The 19,293-nt window shown below is 39.6% G+C and overlaps 1 protein-coding gene across 7 annotated transcripts in view; it reads right to left on the bottom strand.

Moving 5' to 3' along the window:
- JADE3 (jade family PHD finger 3) overlaps nucleotides 1–19,293 on the bottom strand; it is a 219,398-nt gene that overhangs the window by 136,556 nt on the left and 63,549 nt on the right. For all 7 annotated transcript variants that reach the window (XM_016424827.2, XM_056808545.1, XM_016424826.2 and 4 more), the window contains one exon: nucleotides 3,928–3,995. The gene's annotated coding sequence lies outside the window, so the exon portion shown is untranslated. The remainder of the gene's footprint in view (nucleotides 1–3,927; nucleotides 3,996–19,293) is intronic.

Below are 19,293 nucleotides of genomic sequence, written 5' to 3'. Positions count from 1 at the left end.
TAATTATGATAAGCATTTAATATCTGTTAACTGTTATGTTTCACTAGCTAACAATTCTTATTCCAACATATCAGATTACAGGGCTTTAAACACGAAAATTAGTGCTTAGTATTTTAATTATAATTCTTAACTACTTCACATCCACTAGTCATTTTTATAATACACCTGGGGAGGGAAGGAGGTGCCAATCAGTATTACTCCATTTTACACTGTGGAAATAGGTACTGAAAGGTTAAGTATGAATGGTGTGGGTGATGACTAATTTTTTTAAATAAATATATAAGAATTTATAAATCCAGATAAATACTATTTCCTTCAAAGTAATCATCTTGGAAAGCCAAATACTCTGATAAGGTTGTCTGCAGGCAGAGCATCCTCTGGATTTTTTCAGTGGGAATGAATAAATTAAAGAAATGTATTTATTAAGCATGTACTATTGCTAGACACTGTACTATGCTCTGAGGATGCAAAAAGAAAGACGGATCTTATTCAGAAGAAGCTTACAGTCTAATAAGAGGAGGCAACTTATCTCAGGAAATGGCAAGAAAGAAAGGCTGTTCTCAATTGAGAAATGAGAAGGATAGAGAGCCATAGGGCAATTGGTCCTCATAATCTTTCCTTTCAGGAATGGTAGTATTGAGAACTGCCTTCAAAAGTCTTCAGTAAATTCCTCTGAATGTCCCTAGTGGGGGCAATTCTTGGGCTTTGGAGGTTGGGATTGATTTTTGAAAATAGTTCAAAGTCCCTATATCTTCAAGCATGGCCAATAGGAGATCCTTGAAAAGTGACAGTGATGTCAAAAATGAACATCGACGAAATGTTTTATTTTTCTAAAAACAAAAATGTAAAAAGTAATTTGGAACAGAGAAAAAAATACAATCAAGCTGGTCTGACTTGCCTAGGGCCAGAAAATGGGCTAATGTAATGAAAGAGATGTTCTTCTATAGTATATAAGCTGACTCTGACATTTTCCAAAAAGGTTTTAATCAATAGTTGGAACAAGCTCACAACCTCCCAAGGAGGTGACTTTGAAGGACAGCACTTATTTAAAAGTATATTTTCTAAATGGTTTATTAAAAAGCCACATTCATTACTTCTAGGTACTACTGTCATTCTTATTATATTAGCACAGCCTAACCATGAACAGTTAATATCTCTCCAATTATTTAGATCTGCTTTTATTTTGATTAAAAAAGTTTTATAGTTATAGTCACTTAACTCACTTAACTCTTGTACCTTCATTACTTTGACAATCAAACCTCAGAGTTGTGTAATATATAAGGAGTCATGGAATGGATGAGAGGGGAAAAAAATTAAGCCATTCCATTGTTTTTTATCTCCAGCTCCATCCCTGGAACAAAATACCATTAATATATTTAGGTAAAGAACATCTCAAAAAGTAATACCAGTGTTTTTATAGTAGTTCTTAAATGTCTTAGTCAGGTGTCATCCAGCTTAGTAAAAAGGCAACAGCTAGAGAGAGAGATGGCTATTCAGTAACTGAGAAAGCACCCAAGAAATTTCAGATTTTATCTTTTCTGAAACAGCTTAATTTAAAGCATCCGGGATGTTTTAAAAAATATTTGTCCAGTGGAATTAGTCTCCAGGAAGGATTTTGATCACTAACCTTTGGTGAGGCCAAATGCATGAAGTTGTCTTAAACAATAAATAAAAGAAACATAAAAGCCCCACCTGATTTGTTTATTTCTCTCTTGTTTTTCTCCAAAGTAACTTCTCTAGGGAATCTTTAATCCCTACAACTTTAGGGGATCTGTAATAAACAAATAGATAAAACCTGGCCTATAGGTTTGGATTCCCCCCCCCCAGAAGCCAAAACATCTAGATCCCTTTAGGAATTGTATTTCCATTGACCCAACTTAGGGTAATTGGCATGTAGCTCCCCAGTGGGATATTATATCTCTCTGCCTTAAATCTCATATTTCCAAGTCAGACCAGAACACCTCCTTCTTGTGTCACACTGTTACAGTTCAGGTGAACTTCAAGTGAATACAACTTGAATTGGTTTACATTTTAATTAAGCAGTAACCATTTATTAATCACCTACTATATACCAGGTACTTTTCCAAGGTCTGGGGATATAAAAAGAAGCAAAATACAATCCTTGACCTCAAGAAACTTTTAATGAAAATTACAATAAAATGATATCTAGCTAAAAAAAATAATAATTTAATGGTAATAATAAATGGCATATATACATTTCTTAAAGGTTATAAAATACTTTGCTATTTGATAATTTGATAAAATACATTATCTAATTTGATCCTTACAACAGCTCTGTGAGATATATGAGATTACATGACTTCCCCATAGTCCCAGAGCTAAGAAATGTCAGAGGCAGGGTTTCAAACTGAGTTTTCCTCACTCTAAATTCAACATTCTTATCATTAGATTAGGCTAAGCCCTAACCCCTACCTATTCCACCCACCCCTAGAAAAATCTGAAAATTTTCCTTCCTAATACAAGCAGTCTAACTCAAAAGTTCTTACATCCAAGGCCATCATAGGATTATCACTGTTGTGCACTGTTTCTCTGAGTATGTCTGGTTTTGAGGGTGTTTTAACATTTTTCTCTTTCTTTTCTTCTCTCATCCCTGAATTACTTCCCCTTCTGTCCTGTAGTTTTAGCCAGCTAGCTAGAATCTCATTTTTAGTTTTCTTGTCAGTCAAAAGAAGGAGCAGAAGTTTGGCAGGGCAGAGTTTTGCAGTCACATATGTATGGCCACAGCTGAAAGGCAACTCCTCTTCCATTTTCCAGGGCTGCTTCAACAAGACTCCATAATTAGGCACAGGTGCTGTAACTAATTGGCGCATACCCAGGTCACAGTTGACACCATGTGCTCAGAACAGTGACTGAATTTTAATCCTTTGGGGGATGCAATTTCAGAGCTGGCCAAGAAGGACTACATGAGCATGTAGTGAACAGCGTAAGAAACTTATAATACACAAATAGTGGTAGTCTCTCGGTGATCGAGAATGACTATTGTCTTTGTGCAGTTTCATCTATGGAAATACATATATATGTGTATATATATGCATGTGAACATCTATTCATATGTGTATATGTATATATATAAGTTTGATAGTACTTGACATCAATATTAAAATCTGAGAAAAGGTCAGCAAAAATCTACAGATAAAAATCAATCTGAAATAGATCCCTGTGGTCAATTTAGACACATAAAAAGCTCTCCACAAAAGTTTCTATTGAATATAAATTGCAGACTCTAGACTTTCAAAAGTAAGTGTTAACAATTCAAAGATTTAAAAATTTTAAAAACTTGAATTTTATGGGCACAAATCCCACTCTTCTTTTTCCTTTATACAAGATTTCCTCCTTGCCCCCACAAAACAGTTATTTCATTTTGCTTTCTTCCAGGGTGTGTTAAATAACTAGACCCTCCTACTTTTCCAAGAAGGTTATTCCACAGTTTAATTAAATTTGCCCTTAGGAAATTTCACCACTGGGGCACACATAATGAACAAGCTCATACAAAGGCAACACTACATATCAGGCAGGTTTCAAAACATTCTAACAGAATAATACATGTCTTGTAAACAGATTTTTTAAAATTATGCCCAAAAGGGTATACAAATCAAATGAAAAGTCACCAAAAATAAAGTATTCAGCACTAACCATTTTTTCAAATAGAATTACTTCTATTGATTTATAAAGCATTAAATTGGCATCATCTCTCTGATCTACAAATAATTTACATAGCAATGTTTTGAAAGAGTCATCAATGTGCCAGTTGGTTTAATTGTTTTTCCCCCTTTATTATAAGAGATGATTAACTGGGTAGAGGATGAGTGAGGACATATTTGGATTTTGCTGATATAAAAACAAAAGGCATCAATAAAAAAATTTTTAATGGAGAGACGATCAAAAGAAAATTCATTGTTTACTTACTGTATTTGCCAAGTTCTGAATTCAGAATCCCATGTTCCCCCTTCGACAGTTGACAGCATCACAACCACCTAAAAGAAATAAAGAGGATTTCACTGGTTTTAGCTACTTATTACAAGGCCAGACCACTTCTTTTCAAATCTCAGAAAGAAAGCAAAGAAGTGAAAAACTTAGGTAATTTGACTCATAAACTCCATTGATATATTTCTTATCCATTTTTTTGTGCCCTGTAGAGTCAGACAGTGTCTTGTATGTAATAGGTATTCAATGTACATTTATTGAATGAAAAACTGTTAAGCAAAACAGAAAACACTGAACCAAGGGGCAGGCATTAGGGAGGTGAGGAGAACTGGGGTCTAATCCTGGCTCTGACATGAGCTAGCTGTGGGATTTTAGACAGTCACTTCATCAACTGGAACTTCAGTGCCCTGATCTGTAAAGCAATAGGTCCCTCTCAGTTCTGAAATTCCATGAGTGTATCAAAAAATCCATCATACTTCCCTCAATACTTAATACATTTTTATTTCATGTGAATCTTCTAAATTAAAACCACTATCCAAAATTAACTTTTTATAGGTCATAAACACTTCTAATGCTCTAGGACTGTATAATCTTGTTCAATTTAAGGGCTTACCATTTTAAGTTCTCAAAACCATTGAATCATATTTATTAACGAATACTACAATAACATGTAACAAAAAAGCTCTCAGAAAATTCATTTTGTCAACATATAGAGCATTTAATTTATAACAAATATATATACCCTAATATGTGATATTTACATGTAAAATGAAAAAAGATGATGGCATTTTACCAACATATGTTCAAAATATTTACCATGAATTTCTCTGCATTTCTAAAATGTTGCATTACACACACACACACACACACACACACACACACACACACACACACACACACACCGTTCTCTTCATCCTGCCTAACTACCAGGTAACAGTATATCCATAGAGGCGGAGTCAAGATGGCAGCCTAGAAGGAGCAGAAGTTCAGACCTCTGAATACCCTTCCTAACCGATCACAAACTGAATGCTCCTAGGGGACTGAAAAACAAACTTAACCACAAGACAGAGCCAAGGAACCCTTCTGCTGGACTTAATTCAAAAGGTAAGCCCCCAAAAAGCCAGAATTCGAGAACACTCCAGTTTAAGGGGAACACAGAAGAAAGGTCCCAGGACCCATCCCCCCTCCCACCCAGAGCTCTGAGACTCCAGGGGCAGCAGGAACTTCTGGGTGGGCAAAGGGGGTGGTCTGGAGGGTATACCTTGAGAGCAGGACTATTCCAAGTTCAGAGCATCCAACAGAGATGGTGGGGAAGGAGCTAGAGAGGGAGCATTGACCTGGCAGCCTGGCCAGAGCTGTGGAGATCCTCCATATTTGCTCCAGCCTTGTTACAGTTAAAAGAGTGATTTTCATAAACTGTGACCACGAAAATATGGTTTGAAGACAGTGTCTTGCATTAAATCAAAAATAAAGTGGTCACCATGGGAAAAATTCCCAAATATGAAATGCCCAAGTCAGCTGGGTTTTATGGAGATTTTAATTAATACAAATAAAGAAATCAATGAAAGGGAGAGAGAGAGAGTAAAAGGAAATAATGAGAAAGGGCTAGGCTAGCCTAGGCCAGCCTAGGTTTAAGCCTTAAGAGAGAAATCAGTCAGTCTTTAATTCACTCGCCACAAGATTTGTCTGAAGCAAGATTCTAGTGTTCAGAGAGACCCACCAGTTTAGCTCCTCAGCTCCACTAAATTCAGTCACCGACCCCTCCAATTCAGCTTAAGTTTTGGACTTGTCCTGCTCCCCGTGGGTTTACTTTAGAAATAAGTGGATACAGCCAGTTCACAACATACTTAACAACTGGCTATTCACCTCCTCAGCTCAACTAAGTTCAGCCTCAGAGTCCTCCAATTCAGCTTTGGCAAGCTGAACTCTTCAGAGGCCTTTCTGACCTCCTTTTAAAGAGAATTTTCTCCTATATCACCTCCCCTAAGTTTTCACATCTACCAATCACAGTAGATGTTTTCCAAAGGAATGACCATTCTTAATTCACACCTTCTTTAGTTCTCAACTTCACTGGGTAGACTAAACCTTCTGAGTAAGTTCACACCTCTTTGCCCCTTGCAAGTTTGCAAGTTGCCTGACCTTTATAGGTACTTAGCACCTCTTTCTCTTAGATCTAAAAATAGACTTAGCTTAAGGTTCTTACCTCACTATAAGTATGAATTAAGTACTTTTTCATTGTTCAGTAAGGAGTTTTACAACTTTATATTCCACTAAAGTATACTTAAATATGGGTGGAGTAATGTTAGAGTTCTCACATTCCTGATCAAGTACCTTCATTGTTTAAAATGGGGAATGGTCTTAACCAAGTGTTCTAAGGTAGAGTTGGAGAATTTTTAACATTCACAAGTCTGAGAAATTTTAAGATTCACAGCCTTCCAGGAAGTTTTGGACTTAGAGTACACCCAGCCCAACTAGGCTGAACTTAATCCCATCAAAAGTCTCCAGAACTCAGGGAAGCCCAAGCTCCATACCCATCCTCATTGACTGCTGGACTTTAATTCTATCAAAAGCCTCCAGAGGACAGGGAAGCTCAAACCCCAACAAACCTCCACCAGAGACTACACAGAGAGATCTCCTGTTAAAGCTCCAAGAGGGGAGACTGACAGAAGCCCCTAAAACCAAAAAACTGAGAAAAGCAAGAGCACAGACAAATATGGGGAGTAAAAAAGGGATGAATTTGAGCAAACAACAGAAAAATAAGAAAGAAACTACAATAGACAGCTTCTACTCAGCAAAAGGAACAGAGGGGGAAGAGATCAGCAAACGATAAATCAGAAATCCCAGCGAATTGGATACAGGCTGTGAAAGAACTCAAAACACAATTAAGAGAGGCTAAAGACAATTGGGAAAAGAACTTAAAAATTAATATAAGTCATCTGGAAACAGGGCACTTGAAATAAAACAAGAAAATAGTGTCTTGAAAGCCAAAATCAACCAGCTGGAAAATGAGGCAAAGGAGATGAAAGATGAGGTGAAGAAGATGAAAGATGAAGAAAAGGAGATGAAAGACAAGGCAAAGAGGATGCAAGATGACCTCCAAAGAAAATCAGTCCAGAAGGAAAAGGATGACCAAAAAGCCAGGGATGAAATCCAGTCTTTAAGAACCAGAATAAAACAACTGGAATTAAGTGACCTCACGAGGCAGCAGGACACTATAAAACAAAATGAAAAGAATGAAAAAATTGAGGAAAATATGAAGCATCTCATTCACAAAACAGACGATTTAGAAAATCGTTCGAGAAGAGACAATTTACGAATCATTGGTCTATGAGAAAACCATGAAAAAAGGAAAAGCCTGGACATAATACTACAGGAAATTATTCAGGAAAACTGCTCCAATATCCTAGAACAAGAGGGGAGAGTAGAGATTAAAGAATCCACAGATCACCTCCTGTATTTAATCCCCAACTGGCAACTACCCAGGAATGTTATAGCCAAATTCAAAAACTATCAGACCAAATAAAAGATATTACAAGATGCAAAGAAGCAGCCATTCAGATACCACAGAAACACAGTGAGGATAACACAGGATCTGGCTGCATCCACATTGAAGGACTGAAAGGCATGGAATATGATATTCTGGAAAGCAAGGGAACTAGGTCTACAACAAAGAATCAAATACCCAGCAAAACTGACTATATTCTTACTAGGGAAAGTATGGTCATTCAACACAATAGAAGAATTCCAAGCATTCGTAAAGAAAAGACCAGACCAGAACAAAAAATTTAATGTCCAAGCACAGAATTCAAGAGAATCATCAAAAGGTAATTAAAGAAGAGGGGAAAAAGAAAAACAAAACAAAACAACAACAACAACATTTTAAGACACTCAATGAGTTAAAATGATATGTATCCCTATAAGAAAAGAGGTCATTGGTAACTCTTAAAAACTGTTGCTATCACCTGGGCAGCTAGAAGAATTACACTTAGAGGGAACAGTGACAAACTGTATAGGATGAAAGGACAAAACATAAATAGGTATATAGATATATACATGCATGAATACATATATGTGTGTGTGTGTGTGTGTGTGTGTATACACAACCAGAGCTAAAAAAAAGAGGTTAATACTAACAGAAATGGGAAAAGAAAGAAATGAGGGTAAATTTATATGTAACAAAGAAGCTCATGCCAGGAGGGGGGAGAACATCGATACACCGGAAGGGTAAAGAGATTGGAGATAGGAAATACTCAACTCTTACGTGCTTTAAAACTGACCCAAAGAGGGAAGAACAATCCAATCCATTGGCAGAGAATAGATTTGGGCCCTATAGGGGAGTAGAAGGGTAAAAAACGGACTGGTGGGGAGGGAAGCAATACAAGGGAGGGAGAGGATGGGGGGCAATTTTAAAAAGACTACAGGGGAAACTAAAGGGGGGGGATAATAAGGGAGGGGGTAGAAAGGGAAGTAAAATAAGGGTGGGAACTAGGGGGACTGATTATAAACAAACATTGGCATAGAAGGAAATAGTGAAAGAAGAAAAGGCAGGACCAGGACTAGAAATCAAAATGCTAGGAAATACACAACTAGTAATCATAATTCTGAATGTGAATGGAATGAACTCACCCATAAAAAGCAAGCGAATAACAGAGTGGATTAGAATCCAAAACCCTACCATATGCTGTCTGCAAGAAACACACATGAGGAAGGTAGGGTGAAAGTAAGAGGATGGAGCCAAATCTCTTGGGCATCAACTGATAAAAAGAAGGCAGGAGTCGCAATCATGATATCTTACAAAGCCAAAGGTAAAGATAAATCTAGTTAAAAGAGATAGGGAATGTAATTACCTCCTGATAAAAGGCAGTATAGACAATGAGGAAATTTATGTACTCAACATGTATGCATCAAATGGCATAGCATCCAAATTTCTAAAGGAGAAACTAGAGGAGCTCAAAGATGAAATAGATAGAAAAACTACTAGTGGGAGATCTGAACCATCCTCTATCCGAACTAGATAAATCAAACCAAAAAATACATAAGAAAGAGGTAAGAAAAGCGAATGAAACCTTAGAAAATTTAGAGTTAGTAGACATGTGGAGAAAAATAAATAGAGACAAAAAGGAATACACCTTCTTTTCAGCAGCACATGGTACATTCACAAAAATTGACCATGTATTAGGGCACAAAAACATTGCAAACAAGTGCAATAGGGCAGAAATAATAAATGTAAACTTCTCAGACCACAAAGCAATGAAAATAATAATTAGTAAGGGTACATGGAGAAATAAATAAAAAATTAATTGGAAATTAAACAATATGATTCTCCAAAACCAGTTAAAGAACAAATCATAGAAACAATTAGTAAATTCATTGAAGAAAATGACAATGGTGAGACATCCTTTCAAAACCTATGAGATGCAGCCAAAGCAGTACTCAGGGGGAAATTTATATCCTTGTGTTCATATAAAAACAAATTAAGAAGGGCAGAGGTCAATGAATTGGGCATGCAAATTAAAAAACTAGAAAGTAAACAAATTAAAAATTCTCAGATGAAGACTAAATTAGAGATCCTAAAAATCAAAGGAGAAATTAATAAAATTGAAAGCCAAAGAACTATTGATTTAATAAATAAGACTAGAAGCTGGTACTTTGAAAAAACAAATGAAATAGACAAAGTACTAGTCAATCTAATTTTAAAAAGGAAAGAAAAAAACCAAATTGACAGTATCCAAGATGAAAAGGGAGATCTCACCTCTAATGAAGAGGAAATTAAGGAAATCCTTAAAAACTACTATGCCCAATTATATGACAACAAATATGGCAATCTACGTGATATGGATGAATACTTACAAAAATATAAATTGCCTAGACTAAAAGAGGAAGAAATAAATTACCTAAACTACCCCATATCAGAAAAAGAAATTGAACAAGCCATCAAAGAAATCCCTAAGAAAAAATCCCCAGGTCCAGATGGATTCACAAATTAATTCTATCAAACATTCAAAGAACAATTAATCCCAATACTATACAAACTATTTGACAGAATAAGCCAAGAAGGGGTTCTACCAAATTCTTTTTATGACACAAACATGGTACTGATCCCAAAGCCAGGCAAGTTAAAAACAGAGAAAGAAACCTATAGGCCAATCTCCCTAATGAATATAGATGCAAAAATCTTAAAAAGGATATTTGCAAAAAGACTCCAGCAAGTCATCACAAGGGTTATCCATTATGATCAGGTAGGATTCATACCAGGAATGCAAGGATGGTTCAATATTAGGAAAGCCATCCACATAATTGACCATATTAACAAGCAAACAGACAAAAATCACATGATTATCTCAATAGATGCAGAAAAAGCCTTTTATAAAATACAACACCCATTCCTATTGAAAACACTAAAAAGTTTAGAAATAGAAGGACCTTTCCTAAAAATAATAAACAGTATATATCTAAAACCATCAGCAAACATGATCTGCAATGGGGATAAACTAGAAGCCTTCCGAATAAGCTCGGGAGTAAAACAAGGATGCCCATTATCACCTCTATTATTTAACATTGTACTAGAAACACTAGCAGTAGCAATTAGAGAAGAAAAAGAAATTGAAGGTATTCAAATTGGCAATGAGGAGACAAAACTATCACTTTTTGCTGATGATATAATGATTTGCTTAAAGAATCCTAGAGAATCAACCAAAAAGCTAGTCGAAATAATCAACAACTTTACCAAAGTTGCAGGATACAAAATAAGCCTGCATAAGTCATCAGCATTTCTATATATCTCCAACCCAGTTCAGCAGCAAGAATTAGAATGAGAAATTCCATTTAAAATCACCCCAGACAATATAAAATACTTAGGAATCTATCTGCCGAGACAAACACAGGAACTATATGAACACAACTACAAAACACTCTCCACAAAATTAAAACTAGATCTAAACAATTGGAAAAAACATTGATTGATCATGGATGGGATGAGCTAACATAATAAATATGACCATCCAACCCAAACTTATCTATCTATTTAGTGCCATACCCATTGAACTTCCAAAAAACTTTTTTACTGAATTAGAAAAAAAACATAACAAAGTTCATTTGGAAGAACAAAGATTCAAGGATATCCAGGGAAATAATGAAAAAAAATACAAAGGAAGGGGGCCTTGCAGTCCCAGATCTCAAACTATACTATAAAGGAATGGTCATCAAAACAATTTTGTACTGGCTAAGAGACAGAAAGGAGGATCAGTGGAATAGACTTGGGGTGTAAGTGACCTCAGCAAGACAGTCTATGACAAACCCAAAGACCCCAGCTTTTGGGACAAAAATCCACTATTTGATAAAAACTGCTGGGAAAATTGGAAGACAGTGTGAGAGAGATTAGGTTTGGTTCAACACCTCACACCCTACACCAAGATAAACTCAGAATGGGTTAATGACTTGAATATAAAGGAGGAAACTATAAGTAAATTAGGTGAACACAGAATAGTATACATGTCAGACCTTTGGGAAGGGAAAGATTTTAAAACCAAGCAAGATGTAAAAAGACTAACAAATTGCAAAAAAAATAATTTTGACTACATCAAATTAAAAAGGTTTTGTACAAACAAAACCAATGTAACTAAAATTAGAAGGGAAGCAACAAATTAGGAAACAATCTTCATAACAAAAACCTCTGAGAAAGGTCTAATTATTCAAATTTATAAAGAGTTAAACCAGTTATACAAAAAATCAAGCTATTCTCCAATTAAAAATGGGCAAGGGGCATGAATAGGCAGTTTTCAGTTAAAGAAATCAAAACTACTAATAAGCACATGAAAAAATGTTCTAAATCTCTTATAATAAGAGAGATGCAAATCAAAACAACTCTGAGGTATCACCGCACACCTAGCAAATTGGCCAACATGACAGCAAAGGAAAGTAATGAATACTGGAGGGGATGTGGCAAAGTGGGGACATTAATTCATTGCTGGTGGAGTTGTGAACTGATCCAACCATTCTGGAGGGCAATTTGGAACTGTGCCCAAAACTTTTATGGCCCAAAGGGCCATAAAAGAATGTCTGCCTTTTGATCCAGCCATAGCACTGCTGGGTCTGTACCCCAAAGAGATAATAAGGAAAAAGACTTGTACAAGAATATTCATAGCTGCACTCTTTGTGGTGGCAAAAAATTGGAAAATGAGGGGATGACCTTCAATTGGTGAATGGCTGAAAAAATTATGGTATATGTTGGTGATGGAATACTATTGTGCTCAAAGGAATAATAAAATGGAGGAATTCCATGGAGACTGGAACAACCTCCAGGAAGTGATGCAGAATGAGAAGAGCAGAACCAGGAGAACATTGTACACAGAGACTGAGACTGAGATTGTGGTACAATCGAAGGTAATGGATTTCTCCATTAGGGTCAATGCAATGTCCCTGAACAATCTGCAGGGATCTAAAAAACACTATCTACAAGCAGAGGATAAACTATGGGAGTAAAAACACTGAGGAAAGGCAACTGCTTGACTACAGGGGTGGAGGGGATATGATTGAGGAGAGACTCTAAATGAACACCCCAATGCAAATACCAACAACATGGAAATGGGTTCGGATCGAGGACACATGTGATACCCAGTGGAATTGCACGCCATCTAGGGGAGGGATGGCAGAAGGGGTGTAAAAAATAGACTCGAATACAGGACTACAATCCCCATGAGCCTTTGCTCGACTTCCCCAGAATGCCTTGTAATCTCACCTGGGCCGAGATCCAGAAGGTATTTAAGTTGATTCAAAGGCTCTTGGTTTTTTTTTTTTGGACTTCCGTTTTGGAGCAGACACGGCTCTTTCCATAATGTAGGTGAGGTCTAGGCCTCTGGCCTAGACACGTGTTTTTTCTTATCCTGTATTTTCTTTTAATCCTTAACTTTAATAAACCTCTAAAAAATATAATACTCCTTGCAGAGAGAAACTAATTTCTACCTGCCTCAGATGCCTCAGTCTCCCCATCTCCCTTAAATTTTAATCTTTACAGGGGGAGGGAGGAAAACAAAATGATCTCTGCTTCCAATGAATAATGTATGAAGATGACCAAATAAAATAATGTTTAAAAACTAAAAAAAAAAGTATATCCATATAATAACTATTTCAAACTAATTATGCCACATTGCAATATTTCTTGGTAGTTCAGTTGGTTTAAAAAAACAACAACCCTTACCTTCTGTCTTAGAATTGATACTAAGTATTGGTTCTAAGGTAGAAGAACAATAAAGGCTGGGGGTTAAGTGACTTGCCCAGGATCACACAGCTGGGAAGTGCCTGAGGCCAGATTTTGAACCCAGGACTTCCCCTCTCCAGGCCTGGCTCCCTATACAATGAGTCATCTAAGTGATCCCAGTGTTTCAGTTTTGAATTTATGTTCCCAACATATTTACCTGAGAGATATGCAATAACAATTAATAGCACTTTATAAGTCGCAACCTTCTTGGGCCTGTGTCCTCTTCTGTAAAATGAGAAGGCTGAGTAAAATGATCTCCAAAGGCCTTTTTAATTCTACAGTTTTTTGTAAAAAATCAACAGGATTTTTACAAACACTACAGAAATTGTTTGAACAGGGATTTCTCTTTTTCTTTCCCTTTTCCAAGTTATGTGTCCAACTTGTGGGAGGACATGAACAAAAGTTGCCCATGATGGCCAGGCAGCAAAGCAGCAAAGCAGCAAAGAAGGCAAGTGTCACTGGATCACAGTGTATATTGTGAGGGATATAAGAAGACTAGAAAGAGGTGTAGAGGAAGTGATAAAGGGCTTTGAACACCAAAGAGAAAATTTTATATTTGATCCTGGAAGTGAAAGGGAGCATTTGAATTTACTGAGTGGGGGGGGGGGGGTTACTCACCATCCCTGTGATTTCTCACACCCCTCCTTCCCTGGCCACCATTAACATATTTCTGTTGTAATATCCTATTGCCGGGGGGGGTATGGGGTGTTCAGGGAGGGGTAGTATCTCTGGTATGGAGGGCTTGTCGTGCCCTCCTAGGGCAGCTCTCCAGCCTCTGACCCCCACCTGACACCCAGCTCTCACTTGTGGCTCCCAGTAGCTGCTAGCATGTGGCAGCGGCCACACCCCAGACAACGGCTTCGCCAGGCCAGCTTGTGAGGGTAGCCATCGGGTCATAGACCCCTGGTGAACCAGGGCTTTGCTCACCCAGCATGTGAAGACTGCTTCGGCTGAACTGACGGAAGAAACCAATAAGAAGGTTCAACGGCTAAGATGGCGACGCAGCAAAGCACTGTGGAGTGCTTAGGGCATGTTGGAGCACAAAGGACAACACGGCCATACAATGCAGCTGAGGAAGTCTCCAGGCGTAACAATTTTTTGTACCACTGGACCCAGGCTTCCAACGCTGAGAGAGTGGGACTGTCTCTGTGCATTGACTTTTCCACTTAAATCTCCTTCACGCACAAGTATCTTTGTGCACACTCATCTATCCTAACCCCGTCCACCCTCTTCAAGACCTGCGGCGATGGGGGAGTGATGACACAACAGGTGGAGGTGACCACTGGCAGTTGTAGTCACGATCCTGCACGTAGGCGGCCCACGGACCAGTGGTCGCTCGGCCCTGTAGGACAGCAGGGACGTTCGGCAGCATCCTGGGTGACTGAGCAGCCCTCTCTAGGACAGCACTGCTCACCCTAATCAAGGGAGGGGACTAGAAAAGGTGTCCCAAACATTGCCTGCCCTACAAACACCCGGTCAGCACACCGTGACTGGCGAGTCATCCCTTTAAGCAGTCGAAATCAAAGAAAAAATACAAAGAAACTCCTACTAGGAGCATGGAACAACAGGACATTACATGATAGAAGGAATACCCCAAGACCTGAGAGAAGAACAGCTCTAATCGGTAAAGAACTGGTGCGATATAACATCGACATTGCAGCCTTAAGCGAAACACGCTTACCAGAAGAGGGATCACTCAGCGAACCTACCACTGGATACACCTTCTTCTGGAAAGGTAGAGCCTCAAATGAAGACAGAATCCACGGTGTTGGCCTGGCTATCAAGACCAGTTTGCTCAAACAGCTGCCAGACTTGCCTGTGGGCATCAGCGAGAGGCTCATGAAGATCCGTTTACCTCTCAGCAAAGACCGGTATGCCATAATCATCAGCGCATATGCCCCAACACTGACCAGCACAGAGGAGACCATCGAGCAGTTCTACTCTGACCTGAGTGCCGTCCTGCACTCAGTGCCCACAAATGACAAGCTGATAATACTGGGAGACTTCAATGCCCGCGTTGGCCAGGACCACAAAAGATGGAAAGGAGTGCTCGGCAAACACGGCGTGGGCAAAATAAACAACGGCCTACTGCTACTCAGCAAATGCTCAGAGTTCGAACTCACCATCACAAACACTGTGTTCAGAATGGCGAACAAATATAAAACAACATGGATGCACCCAAGATCAAAACAGTGGCATCTCATTGACTACATCATTGTACGCCGGCGAGACATCCAGGATGTACAGATCACCAGAGCCATGGGAGGAGCTGAATGCTGGACAGACCACTGATTGGTTAGAGCGACTACAAATGCGCATTGCACCTTGCCATCCAAAATGCGCCCAGACAGTTCACACATTTTACAACATGAGTCGTCTTAGAGATCCATTTTATTTGCAAACATTCCAGTCCTGCCTGGATGACAAGCTGTCTGCCAAGGGACCACTCACTGGAAGCTCAACCGAGAAATGGAACCAGTTCAGAGACACAGTGAAGGAAACATCAAAGGCAGTCCTAGGCCCCAAACAACACAACCACCAGGACTGGTTCAACGAAAACAACACTGCTATTGAAGACCTATTGATCAAAAAGAACACAGCCTTTATGGAGTGGCAAAATAACCCAAATTCTCCTCCTAAAAAGGACAGATTCAAGTCTCTCCAAGCCACGACACAGTGTGAGATCAGGAAGATTCAAGACTGATGGTGGGGAAAAAAGGCAGAAGAAATCCAGCACTTTGCTGATACAAAAAACTACAAACAATTTTTCAGTGCCCTCAAGACTGTCTATGGGCCATTAAAACCCACCACCACTCCCTTGCTATCCTCTGACAGTGACACTCTCATAAAAGATAAAAAAGGCATCAGCAACAGGTGGAAAGAACACTTCAGTCAGCTTCTCAACCAACCCTCTTCAGTCGACCAAAGCGCCCTTGACCAGATCCCCCAAAACCACACCATTGAACAACTTGATGTCCCTCCTTCAATAGAGGAAGTCCAAAAAGTCATTAAACAAATGAGTGTAGGCAAGACACCCGGTAAAGACAGGATCCCAACCGAGGTGTACAAGGCCTTAAATGGAAAGGCGCTCCAGGCATTCCACATAGTGCTGACCAGAATATGGGAAGAGGAAGACATGCCCCCAGAACTCAGAGATGCCTCCATTGTAGCCCTATACAAGAACAAAGGTGCACGAGTAGCCTGTGACAACTACAGAGGCATCTCACTACTCTCCACTGCTGGAAAGATCCTCACCCATGTTATACTCAACAGACTCCTGTCATCTGTTTCAGAGCAGAACCTGCCTGAATCACAATGTGGCTTCCGACCAGATCACAGCACCATCGACATGGTCTTCACAGTGAGGCAATGCAGGAAAAATGCCTTGAGCAGAACCTGAGTCTCTACATTGTTGTCATAGACCTGACAAAGGTGTTCGACACAGTGAACAGGGACACATTGTGGGTGATCCTTAGCAAGCTCGGTTGCCCAGCAAAATTCGTCAAACTGATCCAGCTCTTTCATGTCGACATGATAGGGGAAGTCCTATCTGATGGAGAGACTTCCGATCGTTTCAATATCTCCAATGGCATGAAACAAGGCTGTGTCCTCGCTCCGGTACTATTCAACCTATTTTTCACCCAAGTATTACTGCTGTGATGGATCTAGACCTGGGCATCTACATCAAATACCGACTGGATGGCTCACTATTCAACCTTCGCCACCTAACTGCAAAAACAAAGACAACAGAGAGACTCATCCTGGAAGCTCTCTTTGAAGATGATGTGCTCTCATGGCCCATCAAGAACATCACCTTCAAACCATTGTGGACAGGTTTTCTACTGCAACAAAACTGTTTGGCCTGACTATCAGCCTCAGCAAAACAGAGGTGCTGTTCCAACCTGCACCAGGGAGGCCAACTAACCAGCCATGCACTACAATCCACAGCACGCAGCTTTCTAACGTCAACACTTTCAAGTACCTGGGCAGCACCATCACCAAAGGGTCCCTAGACCACGAGATGAATGCCAGGATCCAAAAGGCCAGCCAAGCCCTTGGGCAGCTGCACTCCAAAATCCTCCAACACAGAGGTGTAAGCACTGAGATGAAGCTCAAAGTGTATAACGCTGGGGTCCTCAGCTCGCTCCTGTATGGTTGTGAGACATGGACACTGTACCAGAAGCACATGAAACAGCTGGAGCAATTCCACCAACGCTTTCTCCGGTCAATCATGAGGAACCGATGGCAGGACTGAATCACCAATCAGGAAGTCCTCAACAGAGCCAACTCCACCAGCATCGAAGTCATGGTCCTCAAAACCCAGCTACGATGGTCTGGACACGTCATCTGCATGGACCCACAGAGAATACCAAGACAGGTATTCTATGGTGAACTGTCAGCTGGACTCAGGAAACAAGGCTGACCAAAGAAAAGATTCAAGGATCAGCTAAAGTCAAACTTGAAGTGGGCTGGCATGACACTAAAGCAACTAGAACTCGCTGCCTCTGACAGAAGCAGCTGGAGAACCCACATTCACCATGCCGCCACCACCTTTGAGGATGAATGATGTCAACGTCTTGCCGCTGCGCATGAACGCCGACACTAGGCCACAACCGCACCTCCTGTAACAACTGGCGTCCCATGCCCCATATGCCACAAACTTTGCGCCTCAGCCTTTGGACTCCAAAGCCACATGAGGGTACACCGTAGATGATAATGCACAAAGACAATTGTCATTCTCGGTCACCGAGAGACTACCACTATCCTATTACCATGTAAGCTCCTAAGGTCAGGGAATATCTTACTTTTTGTAATTGTACCTCCACTACTGAACACAGTGTCCGATATAAAGTAAGCATTCATTGATTTGTTAACATTCACAAGTTCATTCTTCATTCACAGGATAGCCTACCAAGCTGAAAGGACTTATAAGGTTTACACCTTTTCTCAGTGGATCAACACACCCAAATTTAAAAAGCCAGTCAGCTAGCATTTATGGAGTGTTTAGGGAAGACTGGCACCTCTATGGTTGGTTTCTCTTCAGGGCTGCTCATTTATCTTTGATGTCCACTCACTTAGCTCTCAAGTGGCTCCAAGAAGCTGTAGCATGGTTAGTGGTCACACCCCAGGAAAACCATCTCAGCTGACAGGCTAAAGTAGGTTGAGGTAACCTAAAGGTCTTAAACACATCTGTGATCTAGAGGGATATCTACCCCAAGCATTTGAAGATTTCCCCTGAAGTATAGGGTGGATGAGAATAATTTGTCCCAAAGGCCATGAAGGCAGCTGAAGTAGACACTGTGGAACATTTAGAGTTTGGTCAGACATCAAGGAAGCCAAGATCATTCATTGTGTCCCACCTGTCATCCTAACCTTTGTCTTGCCACTGGACTTCAATGCCATTACGCTGGAAGAAAGAATGAAATGAGTGACTTTGTATAGCTCTGCCTTGCTTAAAGCCAATTCATGTGCAAGTCAAGATGTTACTCCATGTCCTCTTTGGAAAAAAAAAAAGGGTTAACCACATTAAGCACCTATCAATGTACTAAGGATACTAAAGGATTCTCCAGAAGGTAACTATTATGATGAAAATCATCTAAGGGAATTTTTTTCCTGCTTGGCTGTTAGCCTCCAGATGGAAAGACAGACTATACAACTTTATCTCTCTACCTGCTCTACATGGTCCATGAATCCATGTCCAGTTGGTCCTGTTGTTGCTCCCATGTCTATTGTACCTATTCTTTCTTGCTCATAGGTGAATGTATATTGGACTAGGCTGTGAGCTTCAAAAGGTCAAGAGACTGCAACACTACAGGCATGGGAACTTATGTCTATGTCAGATTTTGCAGATAGCCCAGCCCTGAGCAACCTGATAGAATTAGAATAGAAATGGATCAAAAGACAGCCAAGAGATAATGAAATTACCATCAACTCATCCACTGGCCTTGCCATATGAAGAAATAACCATGGTAGATATATACTTCACAGAGATTCTTTAAATTTGGTTCCACTCTTTCAAGAGACCTAATTGGTGTAGAGAAAAGTGTGCTCCCTAATGTTAGAGAAATTTTTTATTTCTGTTCATCCTAAAT

This window comes from Monodelphis domestica, chromosome 8, assembly GCF_027887165.1.
Source record: "Monodelphis domestica isolate mMonDom1 chromosome 8, mMonDom1.pri, whole genome shotgun sequence".
In the NCBI taxonomy this organism is placed as follows: domain Eukaryota; kingdom Metazoa; phylum Chordata; class Mammalia; order Didelphimorphia; family Didelphidae; genus Monodelphis; species Monodelphis domestica.
This window is presented reverse-complemented; position numbering and strand designations above follow the sequence as displayed.